A 14118-nucleotide genomic window follows, 5' to 3' on the forward strand; every position below is an offset into this window, starting at 1 on the left:
TGCATCATCTTTAAATCCAGTGCAAATCAATCTGCCCGGTAATGTGCCCTTGGCTCCGCCCGAACGCTTTTCTGGTGATCCAAAGAAATTTGCAGTGTTCATCAACCAGTGCCGCTTACACTTCTTATGTCGACCAGCTGCTTTCCCAACAGACCAGACCAAGGTGGCTTTCGTGCTTTCTTATCTCAGTGGCAGCGCCGCAGATTGGTCGATCCCTTAAATCACCCAGGATAATCCGGTTTTACTTGATTTCCAGGCCTTCCAGTCCAGCATGGAGAAACTGTTCGCAAGACATGCACAAGGGCAGGCCTTGGACAATGAACTTCTTTCATTACGACAGGGTAATCAAGACCTCTTGACTTATGTAGCCTCATTCAACAGACTTATAGTGGAAACTCAATGGCCCGAGGATAAGAGAATAACGCTTTTCTACAGAGGCCTGCGTGGAGAGCTCAAGGATGTGTTAGCTCAAGTTGTGAATCCTCCACAAGAATGCTCAGACTATATTGACTTAGTTGTCCAATTGGACCACAGACTGCAGAACAGGAAGGCAGATCGTTCAAAATTTGATACCCGAGTGTTTTCTAAACCACAAACCTCTACTAGGGGAGCTGACACGGTGGAACCCATGCAAATAGGGGGCATAAAAGGACCTTTAACCCAGAAAGAGCGGGAAAGAAGAAGGCAGCTGCAATTATGCCTCTATTGCAGAAACTCAGGACACTTTCTTCGGGACTGTCCAGTGAAACCAGCCAAGAAGGCTGTAGGAGCCGCGGATACCTGTACCACAAATTCTGAGCAGGGAAACGACCTAGCCCGACAAGAGTAGAGGTCCTCTTGCCGAGCGTTAAGATCTGTCCCGTGACCTCGCATTTCGTGGTACCCATGGTCCTCATTAGTCCTGAACGTCCGGATCGTTTGCATGCAATTGAAGCTTACATCGACAGTGGAGCAATCGGAAATTATGTGGACCGTGAAATGGTATCAAGGATGAATCTGCCCCTTGTCCCTAAGGCTGTAAAAGACATCATTACGACTGTGGATGGCACGGAGATAGCCTCCGGACCAGTAACGCATGCCACCCAAGAAGTGACGCTAGTGAGTCAAGATGGACACCGGGAGAGAATCGTGTTTGATGTGATCAAGGCTCCTCAGTTCCAGATCATTCTGGGAATCCCTTGGTCAGAGAAGAACAATCCTCAGATCGATTGGCGAGCAAAGACAGTTCAGTTTCCAGAATGTTTTACCACTTGTTATCCTAGGCCTGATGTTTCACTGGCGGCAATCTCTTCGGAGGAGGTTCCCAAATTACCTCCCGAATACCAGTATTTCCAAGACGTCTTCCGGAAGGATCAAGCTAACACCCTGCCTCCTCATAGGTCTTACGACTGTCAAATAGATTTGATACCCGGAACAACTCCTCCTTGCAGCAGGATTTATGCCCTCACTGAGCCAGAGAATCTTCACCTCAGACAATATTTGGACCAATACCTAGCTAACGGGTTTATTCGTCCTTCAAAATCTCCAGCTTCATCGGCTTTGTTCTTCGTTCCGAAAAAGGAAGGAGACCTTAGGACTTGCATAGATTATCGCGCCCTGAATCAAATCACCGTTAAAAACAGATACCTGTTACCTTTTGATCCCTGAACTCCTGGACCAAGTCAAAGACGCATGTATATATACAAAATTGGATCTCAGAGGAGCCTACCACTTGGTACGGATAAAAGAGGGCGATGAATGGAAAATGGCCTTCCGCACCAAGTACAGGCTATTCGAATATCAAGTGATGCCCTTTGGACTTTGTAACGCTCCTGCCGCTTTCCAATATTTTATGAACGATGTCCTTAGAGAACTCATAGACGTGTGTGTTGTTGTCTACATTGATGACATCCTCGTCTATTCATCCGAAGAGGAACACCAGAGACACGTTAAAAAGGTTCTCGAGAGATTGCGTCAACATAATCTTTTTGCTAAGCTTGAAAAATGCGTTTTCAACGTAACTGAAGTCGAGTTCCTGGGATTCATATTGTCACCTAACGGAGTCCATATGGATTCAAAGAAAGTCGATGCAATCATCAAGTGGCCATCACCAACCTCTGTAAAAGGAGTTCAAAGCATGTTAGGCTTCGCTAACTTTTACCGCAGATTTATTCCTGAATTTTCTCATAGTCCAGCCCATCACCGCTCTGTTAAAAAAGAACAAACGTTTTGAGTGGTCTTCTGAAGCAGAACAAGCTTTTCAGGACTTAAAAAGCTAAATTCATTTCTGCACCTGTTCTAAAACATCCTTGCCCAGAACTCCCCTACATCATGGAAACGGATGCTTCTAGTCTTGCTATGGGGGCAGTTTTATCACAAAGAGATCCGGTCACACACCAGTTACACCCTGTAGCCTTTTGGTCCCGCAGGTTTTCGGCTCCCAAGATCAACTATTCAATTACAGACAAGGAACTTTTAGCTATCAGATCGGCCTTTAAAGCATGGCGGCATTATCTTTTAGGAGCCAGACACACAGTCACCGTAATGACTGATCACCGCAATTTACAATATCTAAAGACGGCCAAAGCTCAGTCTTCCAGATAGCTTCGCTGGGCTCTGTTTCTGGCTGAATTTGACTTTATAATTACTTATCGACCAGGCAGTAAGAACGGAAAAGCAGATGCCCTCTCCCGGATGGGAGTAGATGAACATTTGACCAATCCAGAACCAATACCCATAATCCCAGAACAAAGGATTTTGGGTTTGGTCAGCACTCAATCTTTTGAAGACATCCAGACCACTGTTAAATCACTCCTAACTCCGGCCGATTTGCAGGACTGGCAATTAAAGGGAAAAGAATTCTCAGTGGATCAAGACCTACCATATTTCCGAGGACGATTGCACTTGCCCTGTGAGAAAATACAAAAACAAGTAATTTCCTGTTATCACGACTCTCTAATGGAGGGTCACCCTGGCATTACCAAAACCATGGAAAAGATTAAAAGACATTTCTGGTGGCCATCATGGAAAAAGGATATTAGAGACTTTGTAATCTCCTGCGGTGTGTGTGCCCAGAATAAAGGTCAGAAGCAGAAACCAGCCGGCCTATTACAGCCACTAGACATCCCGCCCTGTCCATGGCATACCTTGTCCATGGATTTTATCACGGACTTACCTCCATGCTCGGGGTATACTACCATTTTAGTAGTCGTGGATCTATTCTCCAAGATGGCTCACTTCATTCCCCTGAAGGGTCTACCTTCAGCCTCAGTATTGGCTCGAGAATTCTTGGAAAACATCGTTCGCTTACACGGTTTTCCCTCGGTTTTAGTATCCGATAGGGGAAGTCAATTCATCTCCCACTTCTGGCGCAGTTGCTGTCGTCTAGCCCAAATTGATGCAAGACCCTCGACCAGTCACCATCCCCAAACTGACGGACAAACCGAAAGGACAAATCAGACACTAGAACAATATCTACGTTGCATGCTCCAACAAACTGAAAACCCCTGGAAGGATATTCTTTGGATCGCTGAATACGCTTACAACAATTCGACTCATTCTGGAACCGGGAAGACTCCTTTTTTCCTATTATACGGACAGCATCCTAGAACCTCCAACCTGGATCCTCCCCAAGAATTTGAAGCACCTGCTGTGGATCACTTGCACTCAGAAATCACCCGTGCTTTTAAGGAAGCCACTGCCCATCTGCAAAGAGCTAAAGCTCAATTCAAAAAAGGAGCAGATCGACACCGTAAAGAGGCCCCTCACTACGCTGTAGGAGATCAGGTCTGGTTATCCACTAAGCACCTGCCTCTAAAAGGACCCCGCACCTTCATCCCGAGATACCTTGGACCCTATCTCATATCTGCCATAATTAATCCGGTGGCTGTCAAATTGGAATTACCTACCATATGAAAATACATCCAGTATTCCATGTCTCCTTATTAAAACCAGTACAACCAGAAACCCGATTGACTGAACTTCCAGAACCGGTTTTAGTAGATGGAGAACTTGAATTCGAAGTAAAGAACATCCTAGACTCCAAAATCTCCAAATCTAAGTTATATTATCTGGTTGATTTAGAAAGGATACGGCCCCCAGGAGAGGTCTTGGGAACCCTCAGAATATGTCCACGCACCTCGTCTGGTCAAGAAATTCCATCTGAATCACCCCAACAAGCCAAAGCCCCCGGAGAAGACACGCTTAGGAGGGGCCTTGAGGGGGGGGGTGCTGTCATGATCACTGTTCCCAAGGAGCCAGGACCAGCCCAACGTCCTTGGGAGCAGGCCCCTAATCCTAGGCACCAGCCGGTCCCTACTGGGACCTTTTGGACCCTGTTCTGGCGCCGGTGGCACCAGGCTCATCAAAACCATCGGTCCCGGCACTGGAAGCACCAGGCTCACAAATTGGTGTGAAAGTGCTTGGGTGGACTTACCTGCAGCAGACCATGCTGCTTACTTACCAGCCACTTAGAAGCCCTCTGTGAACAGGAACTACTTTCTTACCTGGGTGGGGCAGCCCCACTCCCTGGATACAGCACTGGAACTCTTCTGGAAACTGGAACTCTTTTCTTACCTAGGCGGGGCCGTGGAAGAAGATGCCTCATCACTCCAAGGCTATTTAAACCACACCCGATAGATGAAACGTGCTTCGCGTTATTCTGCATCTGCAGCAGAACGCTCACCGAGTCTGTTCCAGCCTTTCCTCTTTCGATCCTGAACCTGCAAGAATTATACTTACCATTCCTGTATCCAGTCAACATCAGCACCTGCAAAACATAAGAAGCAACAGGTTAGCAAGACAAACTCTACACACGGTGCTTTCTCACCTGATCCATCAGCAGCGGCCGTGTCTTCACGCTGCACCTTCGCCTGCAAAGACAAAAGTATTGTTATACTTACCGGCACACCGTGAATTCCGGATTGCTTCATTCTGCATCGCCGCCTGAGAAGACAAAGTATAGTTAAAACTTACTAGCATTCCGCTGACTCTGGCGCTGCAAACCAACATCTGAAAGACAAAGGAAAAAGACATTAAGCAGGTATTTACTCACGCCCATCACGCTCGTCGCAATAAAACGCCTGCGAATACTCCGGCGTCTCTTTAACACGAACTAATCTGCAAGGAAAGAGACAGTTAGAGCGCTTGCCATACTTACGAATTTCCAGGCGCTTCACTCCATCTTCCATCCCAAGAGTCCTGCAATACATAAGGGAAAAGCATTATACAGAGTCTTCAATATTAACGTGCCACGCATTTAAAGACTATAAAGACAAAAGGTGTCCAGAAACTCACCGCTCGTGCAGATAACGACGGTAACCATCCTCTGAATTCAAGAGGCCAATGTTTCACCAGTGAAGGAACTGGCAACGGCACCCTGCACCAGACGCAGATGGAGAGCCCAGCATTCACCTATCTAAGGTGAGCACGTTGACCTGGGGGGGGGCTCTACAGAAAAGCTGGGAAGAGAGAGAGAGAGAGAGGGACATTCAACAACCCAGGCCATTAACCCCCATATTCTTTCACCTGCAGAAACCTCACTCTTCGAGTTCGACACACAGTGCGAAGAAGCCATTCGAGTCCTGCACATCACTTTTCGAGTCACAGACACCTTCCTGCCAAGACCCGTGCCTCCGTGGGAATCAGGTGAGCGTTACAACTTCTTAACAAAAGCAGCCTTGATCCCTTTAAAGCAGGGAACTACCACTGTATTACTAATGTCCCCTTTCTGTTGAAAGTATTGGACCACGCAAAAACATAACAATTCCAGAGTTGGAATCGAGGAACATAACATTCTTGGCACTCACCAGTCTGGCTTTCGAGCCAGACATGATACGGAGACAGCCCTTATAGATCTAAAATCCAATCTCTCCTTGATAGTGGATGATGGGCACCCTGCCATGTTGAAGTTGCTTGACCTCTCTGCTGTCTTTGATCTTGTGGACGACTCCCTTCTGGTCAAACGGCTGCAGGAGGTGGCAGGCTTCTTGGAGGCAGCTACTCAATGGATAGCCTCCTTCTTAGGACCCTGCAATGCTAGAGTTGCCATAGAAAATTTCACATCCACTCCGGAGGCCATCATCTGCGGATTATCACAGAGGTCCTGTATTTCACCAGCTCTTTTCAATATCTACATTCTTTCCTTGCTAACCAATGCATTAGTCTTGAATAAAGGCAAAACAGAGCTCCTGGTTGTTGCCACAGGGCAAAGGCTAAAATATTATCTGTTGACTTTGAAAATATTGACATAGCTAGATCCACCATCCCAGTTTCTATGAGTGTCAAGACCTTGGGGGTTATGCTTGATGCTGTACTGTCTATGAAGCCCCACGTAAACCGCCTACAAACATCCAGCCTTTTTTATCATCCGATGTTGGGGAGAATTCTCAGAAATTTGCTTTTTCCCTTCTACCTTGGAGACCCGAGCTCTTTTTGCTGGACTTTAGGGCTTTTAATTTCTAACCTGGTGAGAGTGAGACCTTTTTCCCACTCTCATGTATTTTTCTGTGATTTGGACTCTGTTTCTTTTGACTTTGGAGTCTGACAAACTCCATAGGCATCATCTTTACATTGTGACACACAACACCTTCAGTGCAGTGACACAAGGAAGTCTCTTAGATTTCCCAAAGTTTTAAATACCTTCTCTTGGTGAAACAACTGTTTCCAAGAGCAGTGAAGTGAAATTGACTTTATTTACATTGTGTAACTTTCTAGACCCAGCACACACTATCTTACAATAGTGTGCTGGAGGGGTTACTTAGTATCCCCTTTGTCTAGTTTCCCATGTAACAAGTTTTTGTTATTCTTTCTACAATTAATGGCTGGTGGCAGTGGTTTACTTTTTCCTACCATTGTATGTTTTTACCACGGCTGCAATTACAAATGCAGTAAGACACCCATGGGTGCCCATTTTGTCAAAATGGCCCTGGTCTTTTTTTTATTTGCCATTTCCTGTTGGAAAGGTCCTTCTTGAGATGTACTCTGTGTGCCAAACCAGGTTTGGTCCATTTGTTTGTTTTGTCTTTGGCAGGATTCACTGGTGAAGCCCGCCTCTGGCTCCAGCGTGTCTGGCAGGGGCAGGAAGTGAGGGAGGTGCCCGAAACTCCCTGTGCATAATCCCCTTGGTTGCAGGAATGTACCCAAAGGTGATTGGCTGGCTGGCTGTCCTTGGAGGGCAGCCACCCTGCTGTGTGAGTGACATCTAGGCAGCGAATGAATGGGAGAAACCTGCATAAAAGGTGAGGCTTTTTGCTTGGAAGGCAGAGTTGACCACTGGACGAAGGAATCCAAAGAAGAACTTGGAATAGATGCCTGCTGCAACTACTGGACTGTTGGTTTGCTCAGTGAAGCACTGCTGCTGTGCTGAAGCCTGAATTCGGCCTCGAACAGAGAAGCCCTGCAACGGACGACTTCTGACTTCTCCCCTTAGGTTGGTGGCACCAATCAACCCCAAGGTGAACTCATCTGGACATACTCTCGGAGCTGGCTGTACTTCCATTGCTGCTACAGGAACCAAAGTGCCAGGGAGAGGTACACCAGAACGAGTGCATCGCTTTTAAGTCGGACCCGAGCTACAGGAAGATCCTCCGGACTGCCTTGAAGCAGGACTGACCAAGCCTGAGCCACCTCAACAGAGTGCTGGACCCCAGATGCAAGGAATGTCCATAGTCATATCTGAGAACCCGCGGTGGTGCTATTTACGAGAGATGCAAGGAGCTGAAACCACTAAGTGCAGCTGATCTGAAGTTTGCCCATTGCTGCCATCGACCTTCCATTCGTAGTGTAGGAGTCCCCAGACGTCCTCCCTCTTGTCCCCATGACTGAGGCCCAGGAACACAAGATCTGCAGACCTACACAGGAACAGAAGCCAGCTGGAAGCAGTTTTTCTTCTAACCAAAAGTACTGTAATACTAAGAAGACTTACCTGTTGTCGTGTAGCCTTGCTAGCTCTCATTTGAGACTTGTCTTGGTTGCTCTTGCAGAGTTACTTGCAGCTTTGCCCCTCGCAAGCCTCCCAGTGTGTGACCCTTCAGTGATTTCATTTCTACAAACTTTTATAAAAACATTTTGCAAGACTTTTACTTACCTGCAAGAAGATGCCAAGAAAGTACCCCAAGAAGGCCATTACGAACGCCAAAAAAGAGCAGTTAATACTAACCGAGAACTATGTCTGACCATGAAACCCAAAAAGAAATTGGATAGACTGGTATGCGTGACTACGTATAGTTCTCTTAATAACCTGATAAAAAAAAAAACAGTTAAAAAACACTGGCACATGATAAAGAACGTAGGAATCCTCTGTAAGAGACAGTTTTTCACTTTTTATAAGAAAACAGAATTTGAAGGAATCCCTTGTCCACACTTTTATAGAACCAGATGGACAATCGAACACACTGTGGGACCTACCACCAGATAAAGGAGATTTCAAGTGCGGACAATGTCTAACCTGTAACTTTACAGAGACTAAAGATTTTTTAACAGAAATACATCTCGTTGGAACTGAAAGACCATACCAACTGCAACAGCAAACAAGTCATTTACATCATCGAATGTCTGTGAGGACTTATATACGTTGGCAAGACCATCAAGGCCATTAAGACAAGAATATCAGAACATAGATCTTGTATTAAGAACAAAGTACCAGACAGGCCACTGGTTGATCACTACAACCAGAAAAACATATGAACATGGACTTGAAGTGGTGTGTGCACCAAAGACTATCCTTGCAAAGAAGAGGCGGCGACATCGACAAAGCACTGACCGAATTTGAACAGAAATGGGTACACAAGCTCAATACTGTGAAAGAAAGACGTAATGTTACAGTAGAATGGAAACATTTCACTTGACTAGGTCCAGATACTACCCCGGTGATTGGGCAGTCTATGACACAAACGGAGTCACCATAAGAAAGGGGAAGCCAAAATATCACAGGCAGATTCACTGAGGTACACAGGGTCCACTATAACCCCTTTTGTGAGGCAACAACAATACATGTAATTTTTCCTAAGACATGTCTGAACACTGATAAAACACTATACAGAATTGTCAATATAGATATTGGTCAGAATGTCATAGAAATATACAAGTACTGCCAGAATGTTGTTACACTATCGCCCTTGTACTAAAAATACTGTATGATTATACAAAGCAATGCAATTGTTACATCCATATGTATTTTTGGTCATGCGCCAAAAGACGCTGCCTCTCTTTCGGAAACTGTTGTTCAAATGTTTTCCCTGTGTTCTCTGCCACCTACGTATATTGTAGCACGAGGTAGATCTCCTAGTTACATCATACTTAAGGAGGACTAATACTCCACACATGCCCTCAGCTGACATTGAGTACTTAACACATAGAGACTTAATTGTATCTGCTCTTCGCATAAATGGTAATGGCCCATTATGAGTATTGAGCAATGTGTCAACCAACAATATCGCACTGCACCGCACATAGAGATTCCATTACATTCGTTCATTGCCCTCTGCAACATTGTAATCTAGCATTTAGCGTACAAACACGCCTGCTGTATTTCACACAGCGCCATTCCAGTTGGCTACAGCACACGTAAATGAGAGTCACTAGGACTACAATACAATCAGCCCAGACAGTACATATGGCAGCCGCCATTGCACTATAGCATCTGGTTGCCTTGACAACTGTTCGTCACATCAGGATAAGTTGTTTCCTGCGACCCGATTAGCTGTGGGATTTACCAAAAAGTAGTCCGCGGTAAGGGGATTTTAGTCAGTCTACCCCTAAGGGATACAGACTAATTCTGGCGACACGCGTATGGTTGCCATGGCAACCCACACACAGCGATGTAATAAGGGTGTAGTAATTCTTCAATTGCCCCACATACTTACCTATATTAATGTTTTCAATTTTTCAAGCATCCCAGGACGCACAATCCACATGCGCCGAGGTCCCTCTGTTCATACTGCCATGTTGGCAGTACACAAAATGGCCACTTCCATGAGAACAGAGGTAGCCATTACACCACATAACTTTCCCCAGTAGGCAACCGGAGACTCTGCTACACTGCGGTCTGCATATATGCCACCATCCTACTTCAGCAGGTAAGAACCCAGCGCGGATTGCATTTCCTTTGGACAAATATTCCGCCCATGTGGCTGCAGTCTCACGCAATCATTTTGGGAATAGTGTCAAATCGCACAATCCAGCACCTTGTTTCTCATCATGTCTAGTGAATCATGTACACAGGATTTATGGAACACCACAGGTAGAGGTCACAGAACTCTATGAGAAACTAACAGAGGCATCTCTCCATGTTTCTGCAGACATGATCCCCCAGTGACTATGTGCCACTCCACCATAGGAGGCACTAGCATCTAGGTGCTATCCCACACCGACTTATCCGGTTTTGAAAGGAAGAAAAGGGTAAGATTATCCTCTGTTTTCCCTAATCAATGTCACTAATTAATACACACCTTCCACCCACTGGACCTGGTATAGAACCTCTGGCACTTATCGACAGATTGGACCTATGTAGGATTGTCAAATCCTCAGTTCCGGACTACCTGGCAGTCCAGATGATTTTAACTCTATGCCATGATTTCAACTAAACATAGATTTTTGGATTAGCCTCTATATAGAGACCGCCACCATTTAATAAAGCATTCGCTGCCATTAAGTAATGACTCTAGATATAGTTAAGAACCCCACAAACACTCCTGACATGCATCTCTGATTTTTTTCGACAGAGTCTTCAGGAAACTCCCATCATAACTTGGTCCGTCCTGATGAAGGGCGATACAACAGCAGGTACATAACACAGCTCTATAAGGGCGAAACACAGTTGTGTTGACTTTATGGCTTTATGTCCCAGTGTCCAACCTCTACACTGTTTAGAATTGTGCAATTAAGCACCCTATGGTTATTTTACATTTGTTTCCCCATGTAATCCTCCAAGGATTGAAGGGTGTGTATAGGTTCTGTATTACAATCCAAGGTATCTGTCTTGGGTGGACACTAAATGTATCATATGTAGATACTGTCTGTAAAGTATTGAGCTTCCTGTAATATGTTTCAAGTTGGATACAAAAATGTAATACACAACATAAATTTGTAACAAAAAGCAACCATTTTTGCAATGTGGTAATCCGTAATAGGAGTGGGTGTATTGGGTTCTGTGACCCTGCAGGGCCATAACCAGGAGCCCTTTGTATTATAATAGGAAGTGTCTGTGTGCCATCCCCAATGGGTATCATCTGATTCGAGAAACTAAGAGTGTGTTTTGAAGTATAGTTTAAAGTGTTACATGTTTTGATCCCTTCTAAATAAGGCATATTCAACTGACTGTTAAATGAATTAATAATTGTTTTATCAAGAAAACTTGGGTATAAGTGTTTAAATAACTGTCACTGTGAAACTCTGTGTTACAACCTTACAGCTCACATTGACCCCTCTTGAGATAAACCTGGCTGCTCAGTCACTCTACCAATTTCTGTAGTACATGCTTATACCATAGGTTATGTTAACTATTGCCAAGAGGACAAGGCTGGTGCAGTCTCCGACAGAGTACTGAATTCAACATTGCCTAAAACCTGATAACATGGCCCTCTTTGCTTCAGCACTTATCAACCCAAGCCCGGGCTACTGTAATAGTCTGTTCCTGGGCATCTCCCAGGCAAACCTAGCAGCACTCCAGGTGACCCAAAACGGGGTTGTCCGGGTTATCAAACACCTAACCAGATATGAGCATATTACTCAAGCAAGGAGGGAGCTTCACTGGCTTCGGGTGAAACATCGGGTTACCCATAATGTCCTGACACTCGGCCATAAATGCCTGAATCTCCAAGGACCCGCATAGCTCTCCAAACGCACTAAGATATACCAGCCTGGTAGATAATTCCACTTGGCTGACAAGGCTAGCCTCCAGCAACCTAAATACAAACTAAAAGGATTTGTGGGTACCTCATTTGACTCTCAGGCTCCACAGGCATGGAATACACTACCTCTTGACATAAGAAAGACAAGTTCTCTCAAAGATTTAAAGAAAAAAATCAAGACATACCTTTTTAACATGGCATAATACAACTACTTTGATTATCCATTGTTTCTTCTCTAGTTATTCTTTTATGTGCTCACTGAGACCTACGGGTGAGTGGCGCGTTGGAAAAATTAAAAGAAATAAATAAATATTAGTACATTTTCGAAAGTGGACTGCTCACTTCCCTGTTAATGCTGGACAAACTGTTACCAGGTATTTTAGATCTTCCATTGAGTCAGTCAAGCTGCAATATTTACAATTGCAAGGTTCAGCTGGATATAGACCATACTGGATCACAATTTGTCTAGTGCTATGAAGGTTCCAATGAAAATTTCAAAAAAGACCTAACAAAGCAACTTGAATATATTGACACGGTGCTAATAGTCCTCGGTTTTTATGGTACTTACAAAAATGGCTTAGTGATTTATCGGTGTGCATTCTTTCCACAATTTCAATCCAGTCTTGATTAAAGAGAGTTAGCCTAACTTTAACTGGCTTCCCAATGAGATCCTCTTCTGACATTTCCATGTGGCTCAAAAAGTTTATGCAACAATTGATCAGTTCATTTAGGTTTTCTAGTTTTTAAATCTTTTTCAGTTTTTCTAGGTCACAGTATAACTACACGGGAGCAGGGCAAATAATATTCCCACACAATGTTAAAAGCCACAATTTGGCTATACTTATCAAGGAGTTACTGCCGGGTTCATATTGTATTTGTGGCAGGGCGACTGACGTCTGAAGATTTAGGACTCTACGTCAATAGGTGTCCTCCAACATAGCTAGAATAAAAAAAAAAGAAAAGTTAACTTCAATCCCATACAAGATTTTAGGGAGGACCTTTCCTTCTTAAAATTGAACAATAGGGATTAGGGAAAATTTACCAAATTGAGCGTCAACCTGCATCATTTCATTAGCTAGGGCCATTGTTTAAGAGTGCAACCATTCTTAAATTTGTGATTTATGCAGTTTTTACACTATAGGAAAACCCAGTAGATAAGGCTTGCCACTCGTTCCAAGAACTCTTTTTGAACATGACATTTAAAGGAGATCGAGTGCTTCTTAGTTGTACAATGCATAACTATAGTTTTATTTGAGTCAATCTTAAGAGAATGGTCAGAAACAAAATAATCAAAAGGCATTTAGAAGACATTGGGTGCCTATTTCAGTGCTGTCAAAAATAAGAAAATTGTCTACGTAGCTCAGCCATGTTACTTTCAAATGATCCATTTTAGGCAAAGCTGCTGCAGCAGGTATTAAGTAGTCCCCAGTGTCAGACATGTACAAAATAAAAAGACATGGTGCCAGGGTGCATCCTTGTCTTACAACTCTGGTGGTAGGAATTTTTCTTGATGGTGCACCTTCTGCATTTATCCTAACCGTACCGTTTGCTCGTGTAGACCCACTATAAGACGTGATAGACCTTCAGGCAACCAGCAATTTTGCAGTTTCACCCACAGTAGATTTCCGTTCACTGCATCAAAGGCGGCAGACATGTTGATATGTGGCTAAAGAGAGTTATACTTCTTAGTCCAAACAGATGATTGGATACACTTCAATACTAAACTATTTAATGATGTACTCATTTTCCTACGAAAACCTGTCTGCTTCCTTGGCTAACAGCCTATTTCCGATGCCCTTGATTCTAGATGTTCCAGTAACATGATGGCAAAAACTTTGCTATCAGCGTCGAGGATTGATATCGATTGATACATTCCAGGATCGTTCCTTGGACCTATTTTTATAGATGGGGACTGTGTGCTACACGGTACGACCTTGGGCGTTGATGGCTTACCGATTTCTGCTCCAATAGGATAGTCAAGATGATGACCAGTCTTTGTGGGCCCGTTTTAGAAAAGCATTAGAGAGTTTGTTTTGGCTGAGAGCATGTGAGGAGCTGACCTTAGAATGCCTTCAAAAGACTCCTGGTTCACTGACAGGCGCCACAAGGATTGTTCATTGTGCAACCCAGAAAAATGAATTGAATCACCGGAGACATCCTCTTGAAAAACCTTTGTGTAATGGGACACCCAATCCAATTCTGAAACAGGATTTAACAGGGCATTAGCCTGCCCAGTTACATCGTCATGAATAATTTGTCAAAATTCTGATGAGTTTTTTTTCTGGCTTTC

At 44.2% G+C, this 14118-nt stretch overlaps 1 protein-coding gene across 6 annotated transcripts in view; it reads left to right on the forward strand.

Annotated features, from left to right (window-relative positions):
* LOC138545302 (FRAS1-related extracellular matrix protein 1-like) overlaps positions 1-14118 on the forward strand; it is a 1530918-nt gene that overhangs the window by 36406 nt on the left and 1480394 nt on the right. For 2 of the 6 annotated variants that reach the window (XM_069642060.1, XM_069642062.1), the window contains one exon: positions 10701-10761. The exons of 3 other annotated variants lie outside the window; for them this stretch is intronic. The gene's annotated coding sequence lies outside the window, so the exon portion shown is untranslated. Of the gene's footprint in view, positions 1-5409; positions 10762-14118 lie in introns of those variants that run through there. One more of the 6 variants, XM_069642064.1, reaches the window with a different exon arrangement.

Source organism: Ambystoma mexicanum, chromosome 1q (genome assembly GCF_040938575.1).
Source record: "Ambystoma mexicanum isolate Mex_15411 chromosome 1q, UKY_AmexF1_1, whole genome shotgun sequence".
NCBI lineage: Eukaryota > Metazoa > Chordata > Amphibia > Caudata > Ambystomatidae > Ambystoma > Ambystoma mexicanum.